This window comes from Lolium perenne, chromosome 3, assembly GCF_019359855.2.
Source record: "Lolium perenne isolate Kyuss_39 chromosome 3, Kyuss_2.0, whole genome shotgun sequence".
NCBI lineage: Eukaryota > Viridiplantae > Streptophyta > Magnoliopsida > Poales > Poaceae > Lolium > Lolium perenne.
In genome coordinates, this window is record NC_067246.2 from 336,319,700 (window position 1) to 336,333,217 (window position 13,518).

A 13,518-nucleotide genomic window follows, 5' to 3' on the forward strand; every position below is an offset into this window, starting at 1 on the left:
AGCTGTGGCTATGCTATGGTTCTAGTCAATTTCTACTTACCAGCTGTGGCTACTTACCTAGTTTTAGTTAAGATATACCTCACTTCACATACTTTCTCTTCATGATTATCCTATATCAGCTGCGGTCTTATTATACCAGCTACGACTTCACTTGTCTATTTTCCTTCTTCTAGGGTTTGTTTTGCAAGATAACCACTTGTGGATACTATGAAAATAGTATTGTAAGTGACTTCACTTGCATTCCCTTCTTCCATAATGAATATGGGTCTACTTCTACTGCGCCATATTCACTATTTTTCTCACTTTCATGGTACTTCCATATTGAAGTACTCCTTGATTAAGGATAAAAATGAGTTTTAATTGGTCCTTCCTTTAGAGTATTGTGGTTGCTTCCCACAATTTTACTTCCTTCTTCTAGTGAACCTTCATCTTATCTTCAAAATCTTCAGGATTCGTCACTTCCTCACTTGAATACCTTTACCCTCTAGACCTATAACATCAAGTAAGAGCTTGATATTGCAACATGCATTTGCATATCAAAGTCAAACTTCATGTATGGATCTAGTCAATCAATGAAGATTCAAGAAAATCCAAGAAAAATCAGCTTTGTGTTTATAATACACATCCTTATATGCCTGAATATAATAATTGGGTAAGACATCCCTAAACATCAGGATCAGATGTGTAATATATAACACCACATAAGATAGGTTTAGGTTGTGATACTTAGCACAATACGTGAATTTCTACTATTTGTCTCAACATTTATCTTAATTGCACATTTGTAATGAGACAAACTTGAAACAAAATGGCTTGGGATAGTTGAAATTAACCTAGTTTTCTTTGGAAGTACTAACAAAATAGGCTACCATATATATGTGCTATTGATGACTACTTCCTATAATACAATTAGTTCTAACATGTCTACTCTAAACACATGATTGTTTAGAATATACCACCTATAACTCTAGGATTTCTCTATGTGATTTGCTCTAAATAAGCCTTCTTTAAATTAAGAACTATGGTTCTAACATTCTTGACACAGTTTCCAGGATTTTAAGGCCTAAGCTTTCGAACTATTCCCTAAATCCTACTCCTTATCATCCTTTTGTTTTCATACTTATGATGTTCTACTCCATCATACCATGATTCTCAAGTGAATCATATATGAGTACCTAGTTTATTATTGAAAGTAGACTCATGTAACTCCTATCACTCTTCCTTACCTCCTATGATTGACTCATCATAGACATTTACTACCTTCTATAACTTATCTCCCTTACTTAACATCAGTCATTTGACATTTCTAATGACTCTTACTTAACTATAACTGGCATTGGTATACTTCTTCCAATAGGATATCTTCCTTATGGTTGTATCCTCTCTTTGGACTACCATGTATTGTATACCAACTGTGGTCTACTACCACCCATTATCTTAAGCTCCAATGGTGTTCTAATTATTTGGAATGAAGCAAGATAACTAACTAACTTTACTTAAGAAAGATAGATAAGAAGGACTGACTCAAGTGTGTCAGGATTATTCTCAAGTGAATACCCATCTCAAGTCAAAAGAATAATTGGTTTGGCTAAGACAACTTCCTATAGACACTACCAAACCTATAGGTCTCCTTTAAAGGGTTTTAATCCTAGGGTCAAAGCATTTGCTCTGATACCAGCTGTGATGACCCAGCGTACCACTGCATGGTGTAGTACACAAGTCGTTGACATACACAAGTGAAACACCGTTCCACTCATATTACATCTCTCAGAGTGGTACAACAGAAACATATGCGAGTCCAAGGTATGTCTATAGAAGTACACACGAACTGTTTACATAAGATCAACATAGCCTCCTACTTTACAGTGAGGTAAAAGTTCAAATAAAGCTCCAGAAGAACGACTCGTAGTCTATCTTATTGCTAACTCAAGATTATGAGCTACTTGGCTTGCTATAGAAATCTAGCTACTTAGGTGCTAGGATTAGGGAAAGGTTCCCTTCTATTACTAGTCTAGGTTTCCATAATAACTGATGCAGGAGTTGACTCCATTGACTTCTTTGATTGGATTCTTCATCTTGTTGCAGTTGACTCCTTTGTCTTCGAGTTCCACGGTAGTTTCTCCTTCGGTGCATTGCTCTAAGAAGGGGGTTCAAACGAGATAGAATGAGTACGAGCGTACTCAACAAGTTCATATTAGGAAATATGTGTATCATGCACTAGCTACAGCCATAGATCAGAAAGTCATAGGCCAATGCAAGTTTTTGTAAACATTTCTTCAAAAGGTTTATTTTATTCTGAAAACTATGCTCGTCAGTCTTCACAGGTTGACCAGAACTTCGTGGAGTTCCTTTCCTGCCGCTGTCAGTTCCCTTCTGGAACAGGGAGTGACGAATACAATTCAGTATCCTCTGCAGAGGTGCGTTACTTTTCCCATAAGAGACCTTATCCTTGTTGCCAACCAGGTGCAAGCTTTCCCGTCCACACTTCCTTTGGTGTGAGGCCAGGTGTAAGATCCAAGCCCACACCGCCTTCTCCGCGACTGCAAACCCACCCTTTTGTCCGACCGTACACCTCCAGTAGACTTCCCCCGATAATACGGCTTTACTCATGGTGTACTCCGGACAATCCCTCATAGATGGTAGAGATTAACATCACTAATGGATGGGGATTTAAAAGGATATCCCAACCTATTGCGGCAGTGCCTCCAACACCCCACCGTCTCTACCAATCCGTTGGCGTGCAGAAGGGAAAAGATACGGCTGGCTTCCCCAGAGCCATTATAGATCTCATGGTCAACGCGGTTTGTACGGCGCTAGAATCACTGGACGGCATTGGTAATTAATCCTAGGGTGATATAAACCCATGCAATGGAACCTCCACCATATCAACACATACCATGGTTCCATTGCCCACCACATAGTCATATTCATAATTGTAAAATAATCCTTTGCTTTTCAATGCATGAGTGATAAGTATAGTACTTTGCATATAGTTTGATACAAATAATCAAATGACATGAGCAAGCGATGAACTTGCCTTTCTTGACTGCAAGATTATGCAGGCAAAAGCTTCGATACGTGAGAACTTCAAATGCTGAAATACCATCATCGTCCGGTAAGGACAATGTTGAAAGAACTGGCAAAGATGCTATAATGCATAGTATGAGATGCAATCGTCCCGAGCGTAACTTAACCTCGAATATTTAGGATGTATGAGTTGTAAAGATTTCTTTAGGGTTGGTTGCACTTTTAGAATGGTTCTCAAACAAGGTTCTTATTAGGGTTTGGTTATATTAGCATCATAACCAAGTAATATAAGACATCATAATAATCATACACATAAGAATAGTGATGTAATAGTATGTAAAGAACAGTTATCAATTTTAAGTGCTACAGATCATGGTTGATGATTACTTATACTATACTTCAAAAGAATAACTTTTGAAGAACAGGTTAGTTAAGAAATAATGAGTATTTCAAAGAAGGATAGGGCTTCTAAGGTTTGATTGACATTTGTACTTCAAAAGAATAACTTTTGAAGAACAGGTTAAACAAGAATATGAACTACTATATATAGAAGCTATGGCTTTCTAGGGTTTACTATTGGATTCATTTAGTTCACTAATAGGGACTAGTTGGGTTCTTTAAGTAGAATGGTTTATATGTAGCAAGTATTGATAGGATTATTACCATGGTTTCTTCTAAACATCATATCAAAGGATGATTATCAATGTGTTGCTATGAGTTAGGGTTTACTATGATCTCACAATTACTTTACTAAATAATCTCTAATGGTTTCTAAGCTAAGTGGCTTATCATTTCCTAAGTAGGTTTTAGTTGGATAGGAGCATGTGATGTGATTTGCTACACAAGGTTGGTATTAGGGTTTATTATTATGGTGCTACTAGGGTTTGATGATTGAGGTTAATCCTAATGGTGTGATACTAAGTATGATAATCAGTGGTGCTAATATATTAGCAAGCTAGGGTTTATACCTAGGTGATACTAGTGAATCATATAGGCTTTAATTAAGAATAGGAACATGAAATGATAATCTCATGTGACTTGGTTTATGCTAATGGATCATGATTGAGCATTAATTGGCTACTTATCAAGGTTCTACAATTAAAGTTGAAGTTCACATGATCAGATGTGATAAGCAACTAGGGTTTTAGAGTTACTATTAATTTAGGTTGATCACATGAAATAATGGGATCCAAGTCTTACTAAATTGAAATTAGGGTTTCTAACTATGGTACAACTTCTAAAATTATAATTGATAAATAGAGTTGTGGTTACTAATTACTTTGAATTAAAATTAGTAATGGTTTAACATTTTATTAATTTTCCACAAGAATTAATAATTAGATAATTCTTATTTAGGTTTAATTAAGAATCAGGGTTTAATAATTGTTATTAGATTTAAAATAATTAACTTGTTAACTAAAGATGTTTAATTAAATAAGTTTTGAATTACCAAAATCACATTGGCCTTTAATAATTTTCTTGAGTGATCATTATTTAAAGAAATTAGAAAATAGTAATTTGCAAACTAGGGTTTATTAATTACCACTAATAATTAAGTTACTGCAATTATGGTAACTAAAATTAATCTTAACATTTTACTTAGTTATTGAATAGTTAAAATTTAATTTTTGGAACTTAATTATTTATTGAATTCAATTTGCATTTTAAATAAAGGAAATGGCATATTTAATAAGGTTAAAAATAAGTAAATTTTTATTTTGACACACATTTTTGTTTTATATTTTATTCAAATAGAGTTTCTTTTGTGAGCATTTTGATATATTATTTATAATTTTCTGAGTTGAAATGGATTTTATACAATTTTGCAAAGTTTCAGCATTTTCTGGAATTTGAAATTAAATGGAAAATACTAACTGTACCGATCTGGATCTAACCCTAGTGACCGACAGGTGGGTCCTTTGACCTGGTCAAATGCCACGAGGGCGAAGACTAGTCAAATACACCCTGAGGTCCCACCTGCCACGTCATCCACGCCGGAGACGCGCCGGTGAACGACGGCGTCGGCGTTCTGGCCATCCCGCGCGTGCGCGGAGATCGCCAAACGAACCGCCCCGACCTACTGAGCAGGATAGTGAGAACGCCGCCACGAAAAGGTCACCGGAGCTAGCTCCGGCGAGTGTCTCCGCGGCGGTGCGAGTCGGTATGATCTCGAAATCGAGCTACACGCGATACCGAGAAGGTTTGGAGGATGCTAGAGGTGCGCAATCTCACCAGGAGGCGATTGGAGTGGTCAGTGGTGTCGATGGTGGACTGGAGCTGGCCCTATTTCGCCATTCCCGACGATGGCCGGAGAAAGGGGAAATGGAAATTGACGTTGCTCCGAGCTCCTCTTCTCGATTCCTTCCGCCAGAAGGTCCTACGGCATCTGGCGCATCCAACGAGCTACGCCACGGACTCCGGGGTGCTCTCAATCGACGGCGCCGTGAAGTTCGCCGGCGACAGTGAGTGGAAGAACACGTGAAATAGAGGATGACTGAGAAGCAATGGATGGGTGGCGAGGCTTTAGGGTTTCCAGGGGAAGTTCTTGGCATATTTATAGAGCTTGGCGAGGGCAAATGAGGAAGTTCACCGCCGGCGACGGCCGAGATGTGGCGGTGACAATGGTACTGTAAACGAGCACGAATCGAGATGCTTTTGGATAGGCTCGGACGCGAGAGGATTTGGGCGCGGTTTTGAGATGTCTGCGACGTCCAGGGTCGTTCCTATCCACGGCGGGAGACGTGGCCGAGCTCCTCTGTATTGTCGTCGTTGGAGAAGACGACGATCTCGTTTTTCTTCTCGCACGAATTTTAAAGCTCCCGAATCGGTATACGGCTTGGGCTGAGTTGCTCTTGGTCCATTCTTTGGGCCTCGACGTGGGCTGCGTGTGGGCTCTACTGCGGCCTGGACAGGTAAGTTCCCTCTCTCTTCTCTTTTCTATTTATTTTCTGTTTTATTTTCTGAATTGAATTTGGTATTTGAATTCAAATTTGAATTCTGTTTTGTTTTGCAGGTGCTTAAACATTTGAATATCAATATAACTTGATAACAATGCTCACTGTGTAATCTTGTTATTTAAACAAATATTTAGTTTAGGATTTAATTAATATCTTGTGAGGCTTGAGTAAAATAAAAATGGTTTAGTTATTTATTTCAATTCCCTTTTTAATTTAGGAACCAGATCTATTTAAATGATTTGAAATTTAGAACATGTGCATAGTGAACACATTATATTTTTCTAGTGCTTAACCATAGTGATCATTCACATATAATTTAATTATGGCTAGGGTTTAACAAATAGTAAAGGAAATGGAATTGGTTCATGATTTTATGTGATGGATAGTTCTTAAGTTATAAGAAGATGATTTGGATATTGGTTTCACTTTACTCACCAAATGGCATTTAGTTCTAAAGTATGTATGGCTTGGCTTATACTTGTGATCTATGATACACAAGTTAGGACTTATGATTTTATGTGGAGTGGATCCCATATGAAATGGTTTAGGGTTTTGCATATTCTTCACTAAATTGAATATAAACAGGCATGAGGCATGGCGGGGTTCTACTTATAATCCAAAGGAATACTTGGATTGGTATTTAAAGGTGGTCTAGGGTTTTAGTAGTGATCACCAATGTGATACACCACTTGGTTTAGGGTGTGAGCAATAGTTAGGTTATGTTTAATTGACTAGGATTATTCCTCTACACAAGGCATGAGGATTGGCCTGGATAAACTACTAGTGATATATTTATTATTTCATGTGATGGATGAGATCTATTAATCATATGTGTTAACTTATCATCTATATCAACAAGGTATAATCATGCATTAGATAAGATCCACTCATTCCTCACTAATCCCTCCTTATTATTCCTCCCATCACACTCATCCTAGATTCTTAGGGTTTATAATTAATACTAAGTTGTGATGATTATGGAATTGGTTTCCTAAGGTATTTCTATAAGAATAGGGTTCTCACCTCCAAGATAAAATATTGACTTGAAGAACTAGGTTTAGTACTTCCCTAATATTCTTGTATGAACATGACTATGGTTAGTATTATAACTTCTCTCACCTCTCAACATCTTGGAGTATCCTAAGATCCTACTCAAGAGATGATGATATGATCCTCTACATATATGATTTGCCTAGGAATTCTACCTTGGTATCTTCTGTAGCTTGTTCTTCAGGAAATCTGATAGACCTGCATCTTGTGGTATGCCTCCACCTCCTAGCTTCTTCATCTTGATCCTAGCTAATTCACATGGAAGGTCTCAAGTGTTTGGTTTCCTTGTAGCATGGTACAAGGTGTCCAAATGGATGAAGGGTGTGGCTCTATTTATAGGCTTGGGCAAGCTCTAGTATCATGACACATAGGTGGTGACTCTTGTGTTGGTTTGATGAGTAAGGTGCTTGGTTGTCATGCCCTCATCCATGGCAATCCTTTGAGCATGAGGTGGCAAAGCTTGGAAAGCAAGTCATGTAGATATTTTCATCCTATGTGGCAAGATCATTATCCTCTCATATGATTTATTTTTGGATAGCCAAGTGGCATTTGCTACTAAATATCTTGTGGATGGTTTTATTATTGTGGATGAGTCACTATATCATATTTGATTTGATTTAGATTATAATATTGGTCAAAAGGTCAAAGTTGAGGGTTATTCCTCAAATTTGGATAGTTGGATTTGATTTCACCAAGGCATGATCATATGAGTTTCAAAATACTCATAGTTAATTTTATTCAAATAGTTTGAACTATAATTCGTAATGTAAACGGATTTAGTTTTATGATATTCCATGTATTTAATAAGTTATGATTTAAATAAGAATGTGTGGCTTTTATGCACTTTAGACCCTGTGGTTTACCTTATTTATAAGTGAATTAAATTACACACAAAGGTAGTTGCTAACTTTTAAGTGTTAATAAGTTAGGGTTTGATTCTTAAAGAATGTGTTGTTGTAAATCTAATTCCATTTGGTCTAATCCATAGATCAAATCATGTCTACCCAAAATAAGGTTTTAGTAAAGATCACAGTGAAGTTTATAGCGCTTGACTTGATGATCTACTTCAATTCCAGCAAGTCAAGTGAAACTTCAGTTACTGTGGTAAGTTTTATTTGAAGCGCGAAAATTCCCCGGATTTTCTATGCATGAATGCAATGCACACTTTGGTGTTCTCTCATTTTATTGCCTCTAAACCTGGGATATTACAATAGCGCTTGCGGATTTTCGTGTGTGGATTTTTTTTTTTCCGTCGTTTACTCTGTTAGCTGGTGGTCCTGGGGACACGTGTCGGCTGGAGCCGGAGGCTCGGGAGGTAAAATCCTCCGGAGGATTATCAGCATGACCCTAATCGAATCGGAGGCCACCCGGTTTGATAGCAAGTACTTCGTTTAAATACAAATGACACAATACACTAAAATCAATGTTTAAAATAGCATGCTAAATTAAATAGCGGTAGCCTCTTCTAAATGTTATATCGTGCTAATAGTGTGCTACACTTTAGATATAATTTTGACAAAAAGAAAACCTAGATATGTCCTAAAAACAAAGGATTTTAGGAAAAATAAAGGATATACAGTGCAAAAATTGCAGAACAATACATTACATAAACATATAAAAAATAATTCTCTAATTTTTTAGAAGCCTATCCCCGAAAGTGGCGCTCAAAGTTGGCACACTATGGTGAGCCTGCGTGGTAATTCTAGGGAGTAGTGCACGGTGGGGATTGAGGTGGACGCGGGAGAGAGGGTGAGTAAAAGTAGTTGAGTTGTGTGCGGTGGCTACACGGCCCCATTTGGGACTTGTATGGGCTCTGCGGGCCATGGCTTCAACCTGGAGTTGCACCCCCTGGTGGAGCATGGCACCAAACTGCTAGGGCTAACAGGGGCATCCTATGGATGAAGATGGAAAAAATTACCACTAGGGACAACACTCTAATCTCTCTATCTTAGTGGAGTCATCCTCCATAAATTAGGTAATTCTAATTACTGAAGGAATTTGTATCGTCCATGGGGGTCAGCTGACCCCACCAGCTCAAGGAAGCTCCATTACTGGCGGTAGCAGTGTGGCGAGATGACATTAGGTCAGTAGGCACGTGGGGGTGCTGGTCGTGGAGCTCCTTATCTTGTGGCAACCGGTGGGCTCCGATGATCGGATTGGGCAGGTGAGAGCCTTCGGTAACCTGATGCTTTTGTTAATTTGATGATGTTAATGTGTAGTAATAATGTTGGCATGTGGAGACTTAAGATCATTTCTCTTGAGCTAGGGGTGTGTAAAGTTGGTGTAATTACTAGTGGGGTTGGTCTGATGCAACTGGTAGGTACATAACTACTATGTTAGTAGTCAATATGTTATCTAAGATGCTACAGTAGTGGGAGCGGGGCCTGGTTCTATGTAGTTTTAGGTTTGTTTCTCCTTAGTTTTCTCCTAGCGAATAAATCGGCGTCTGGATCCATATCCACCCCCACTCGATCTCCTCTCCTTCAAGGCCATGGCAATGGGGCTGAGGGATGGAGATTGGTTGTTGGTGAATCCTATGGCAAAACCTTTATGCCTGACCCATGGAAACACCTAGCTTCGGCGGCGGCTGCTCCAATGCCCCCCCCCCCCTTTTCTCTTTCTTCCATAAATCTGGAGCCCTAGATCCATGTGACTCTGTTCATCCAAGCTATCGAGGTGCTGGAGGGAGGGACGAGATGAAAGATTTGGAGAGGGTCCCTGGCGGTGGTTTACTGTTGATGCTTCTCTCTCTGTCCGGCCATTGGTGGTGCTGAAGGATTTGGAAGCAGTTGGTGGATTCCTGCAGGATTGGTGGAGTTTGGTGAGATCCTCGCAAGCTTGTGCTCATCCAAGATCGAGGCAGTTATGCCTCAGCTATCTCTTGCCAGCATAGCGGCAACACTGCAACCTCCAACAAGGAGGCCTCCTTCTCTTTTGCTGCGGAAGCTCGACGACGCCTTGCCACCAAGTGGTTTCGTCCCCGGTGGCTTGACGACATCCGTTGGCAGAAGATCCTCGCCAGAAGGGAGCCCACGAGCTACTTGCTCTTATTCCTCGGCGGCGACGCCTGGAGGGCGCCGGCGTCTAGTGGTAGAGGCACCTAGACCCTCGATTGCTTTGATCAAGTTATTTGTAGGGTGTTTTCTGAAAAGTGCAAGCCCCTTTCTTCAAATATTATGTTCTTAGAGCGAGTGTTGTATAAGGGGCTTTCTGTAGAACTTTGTACCTACCACTTTAACGAAAGAAAATCTGGGGTCTTCTAGACCCCTCCCTGAGTTCAAAAAAAAGATGCTTATTAGTGTGATCTTTTTCGTGTGTGTTGTTGTGTTATGTGTTATGGTAACCTCACCATACTTAAAAGTGGTTAGCATATACTACTTGTGTGTGTATGTTCTAAATAGCAACAAGGTTGCAACCAAACAGCTGCGTTATGACTCTTCTCGGCTGCAACAAAATTTGAAAGCAACAAAAAGTTATGGCACATGGTACCTAATGATGAATCTTAGGCCACCAAACAAAGTGGAGACATGGCCAAACATGAAACTAGAATTTGGTACCACCTTTTGATGCCAATAGCAAACTCCAAGAACCCCGAAACGACATAATTCAAATTAAAAGTCATTACCTTTCCATCTTGAATTTAGAATTCCCATTCCAATTCAATCTTACACCCAATTCAGTGCCCGCAAACACAGGATTGACATAAAATTTTAGGATAAAAAATCGACACAGTACAAATTACTCTGCTATGTCCCGTTTAGGAGTATAACATGAAAGATGGAAACATATCCCGTTTAGGTGACGGTGCGCGCGCTGGAACGTATTGTTGGGTTTTCTGATCATGCTCCCATTTTATTATCCACTAGTGTATCTCGGCCTCCGTCTAACCGCCGATTTAAGTTTGAACTCGGCTGGTTGAATCGGGAAGGTTTTCATACCATGGTTAAAAAGATATGGGAACGGGCGGTTGTGGGCATGTCTCTGATACAGAGGTGGAATAACAAGATGCGTGATGTACGCAAACACCTATGGGATTCTTAAAAAACAATGGATTTCATCTATCATAGATGACCTCGAAGCCAAAGCTGAAGTTCGACCGCTTTCCGCACAAGAGATTGAGCAAAAAAACTAATCAAATACGGAAATTGCAAAACTTCTGCTTGAAGAGGAGCTGAAGTGGTACCAACGATCTAAGGCCCAATTTATTCTGGAAGGAGATTCGAATACAAGGTACTTCCACTGTGTTGCCAATGGGAGACATAGGAAGAAGCTTATTCGTACCTTTGTGCAGGATGAGGGTATGATTTAGGGTCATGAATAGCTGAAGTCATGTATTACGAGTTATTATAAAGGGCTTTTTGGTGCTCCAGAAGACAGTAATTTTTCGTTAGATGAGACAAGAACGGAGGATATTCCTCAAGTCTCGCAAGCGGAAAATAATTTTCTCACTTCACATTACACTGAGGAGGAAGTAAGAAAAGTTGTTTTCCAGATGGAGCATAATAAAGCCCCGGGTCCTGATGGCTTTCCAGCTGAATTTTATCAATCTTTCTGGGATATCATCAAGTTTGGCCTGTTGGCTCTTTTTACGGATCTGCATGCTGGACAGTTGGATCTTTTTAGGTTAAACTTTGGTGAAATTATTTTATTGCCGAAGGTTAATGAATCAGAAATGATCCAACAATATCGTCCTATCTGTCTTCTTAACTTGAGCTTTAAAATTTGGGATTTCTATTTTCGTGCCCTCGGTTCCTTAGTTATGCTCAGTTTTCCCTAGCTCCTTAGTTTTTCCTCAGTTTACCCCAAGACCTTGTCTGAAACCATCACAGGTGCTGTAACGGCCGGTTGCCCGACGGTTGACCGTTATCTTCTGACTAGTGGGGCCACGTAGAGCCCGCAAAGACACGTCAGACCATCCATCTTTATTTGACCGTAAGCATCGCTGTATCCCTGACCAAAACACGCACGAGTGGGGCTTCGGTATATCGAATGACAAGTGGGCCATGGCGCTGATACAAGGGGCAATACACGGGTAGGAATAGATTTTTAAACGGAGCTCTACAGCGTTGGCACGAAGGAGGTGGCCTGCGGGGTGCCGAGATGAGATCGACGTCCGCAAAGAACTGCATGAGGCGAGACCAGACGGATTAGATAGATATGAACTAGACGCGTTTAACCATGCAAAGAAGAGAAGAAATGGTCGACGACATCGATGACTACCTCAAAACTTTGACTGACCGTGTCCGACACGAACGCGAGCAATGTAGAGAAAACTAGTGTCTCTCCTTTCTGGCGTGTATAGATGGGTGCTAGAAGAGTGTGGTGGCGAAGGGAAAGACCTCACGGTGGTCTGTGGCGTCCAGCATAGCGGGGCGGCGTGGCTGTGCCCACAACGGCGTGCATGCATGTTCGGTATTGGCATCAGCATGTACGTTCGGCATTGGCCACGGCGGTATCTCTGATGTGTCAGTGATCGAATGAGGGGACGGGATTGAGGGTGCATCCCGACGGTGACCTAGCAGTGGCGGCGAGCATAGCCGTTCTGACCATGCCGATTTCGGCATCGACATCGTTTGGAGGCTGTGGTGCTCTAATCAAGGTGGGATTTGTTTCTTGTACGCCAAAAGTGATTTGAAACTAGTTTCGTGTTGAAGGTTAGGTAACGAAAGTTTGTAACTAAGCCCAAAATTATAGTAGCGCCATGGTGAGGTTCTTTTCGATAGAGCTATACAGTTGGGCAAACTTTTTTGACACTTTTTAGATATGGTTCCTTGTTGTTACACGTATGGCATCATGTATGGCAAATTTGGGGTCATTTGGAGATGTTCGAAAAAATCACTTTGCTTAAACGCATGCCGTTTCGTCTCACTGAAACTAGCTTTTCTAACAAGGTGATTTATTCTACCTTCTCTAAATGACCTCAAATTTCATACAGCTGATCTTCTATACATAGATAGATAGATTGTTTCGTTTTTATATTTTTCGAACTTTTTATTTCCCTTTATAATACCCAATTGATTTTCAGGTCAAAACCTCGAAAAACAGCATCATGTATGGCATCATTTTCGCCCTAAATTTCATATTTTGTGAAACTTTCCCTTTTAGATATTTCTTGTTGTTATAGATATGGCATAATGTATGCCAAATTTGGTTACGTCTCACTGAAACCAGCTTTTGTCACAAGTTAGGTTTTTTCGACCTTCTCAAAAGGGATTTTTTTCTACCTTCTCTAAATGACCTCAAAAATCATACAGACGATCTTCTATACAAAGATAGGTAGATTGTTTCGTTTTTACATTTTTTGAACTTTTATTTCCCTTTATAATACCCATTTGTTTTCAGGTCAAAACCTCGAAAGTTAACATAAGTAGATGGTGAACCCTTCCAAACTTCAAATACAGAGATAGATAGATTGGTTCGTTTATCATTTTTACCATGAATAGTAATGGCTACAAGAAATCGGTGATGGTTTATCATTTTTTAC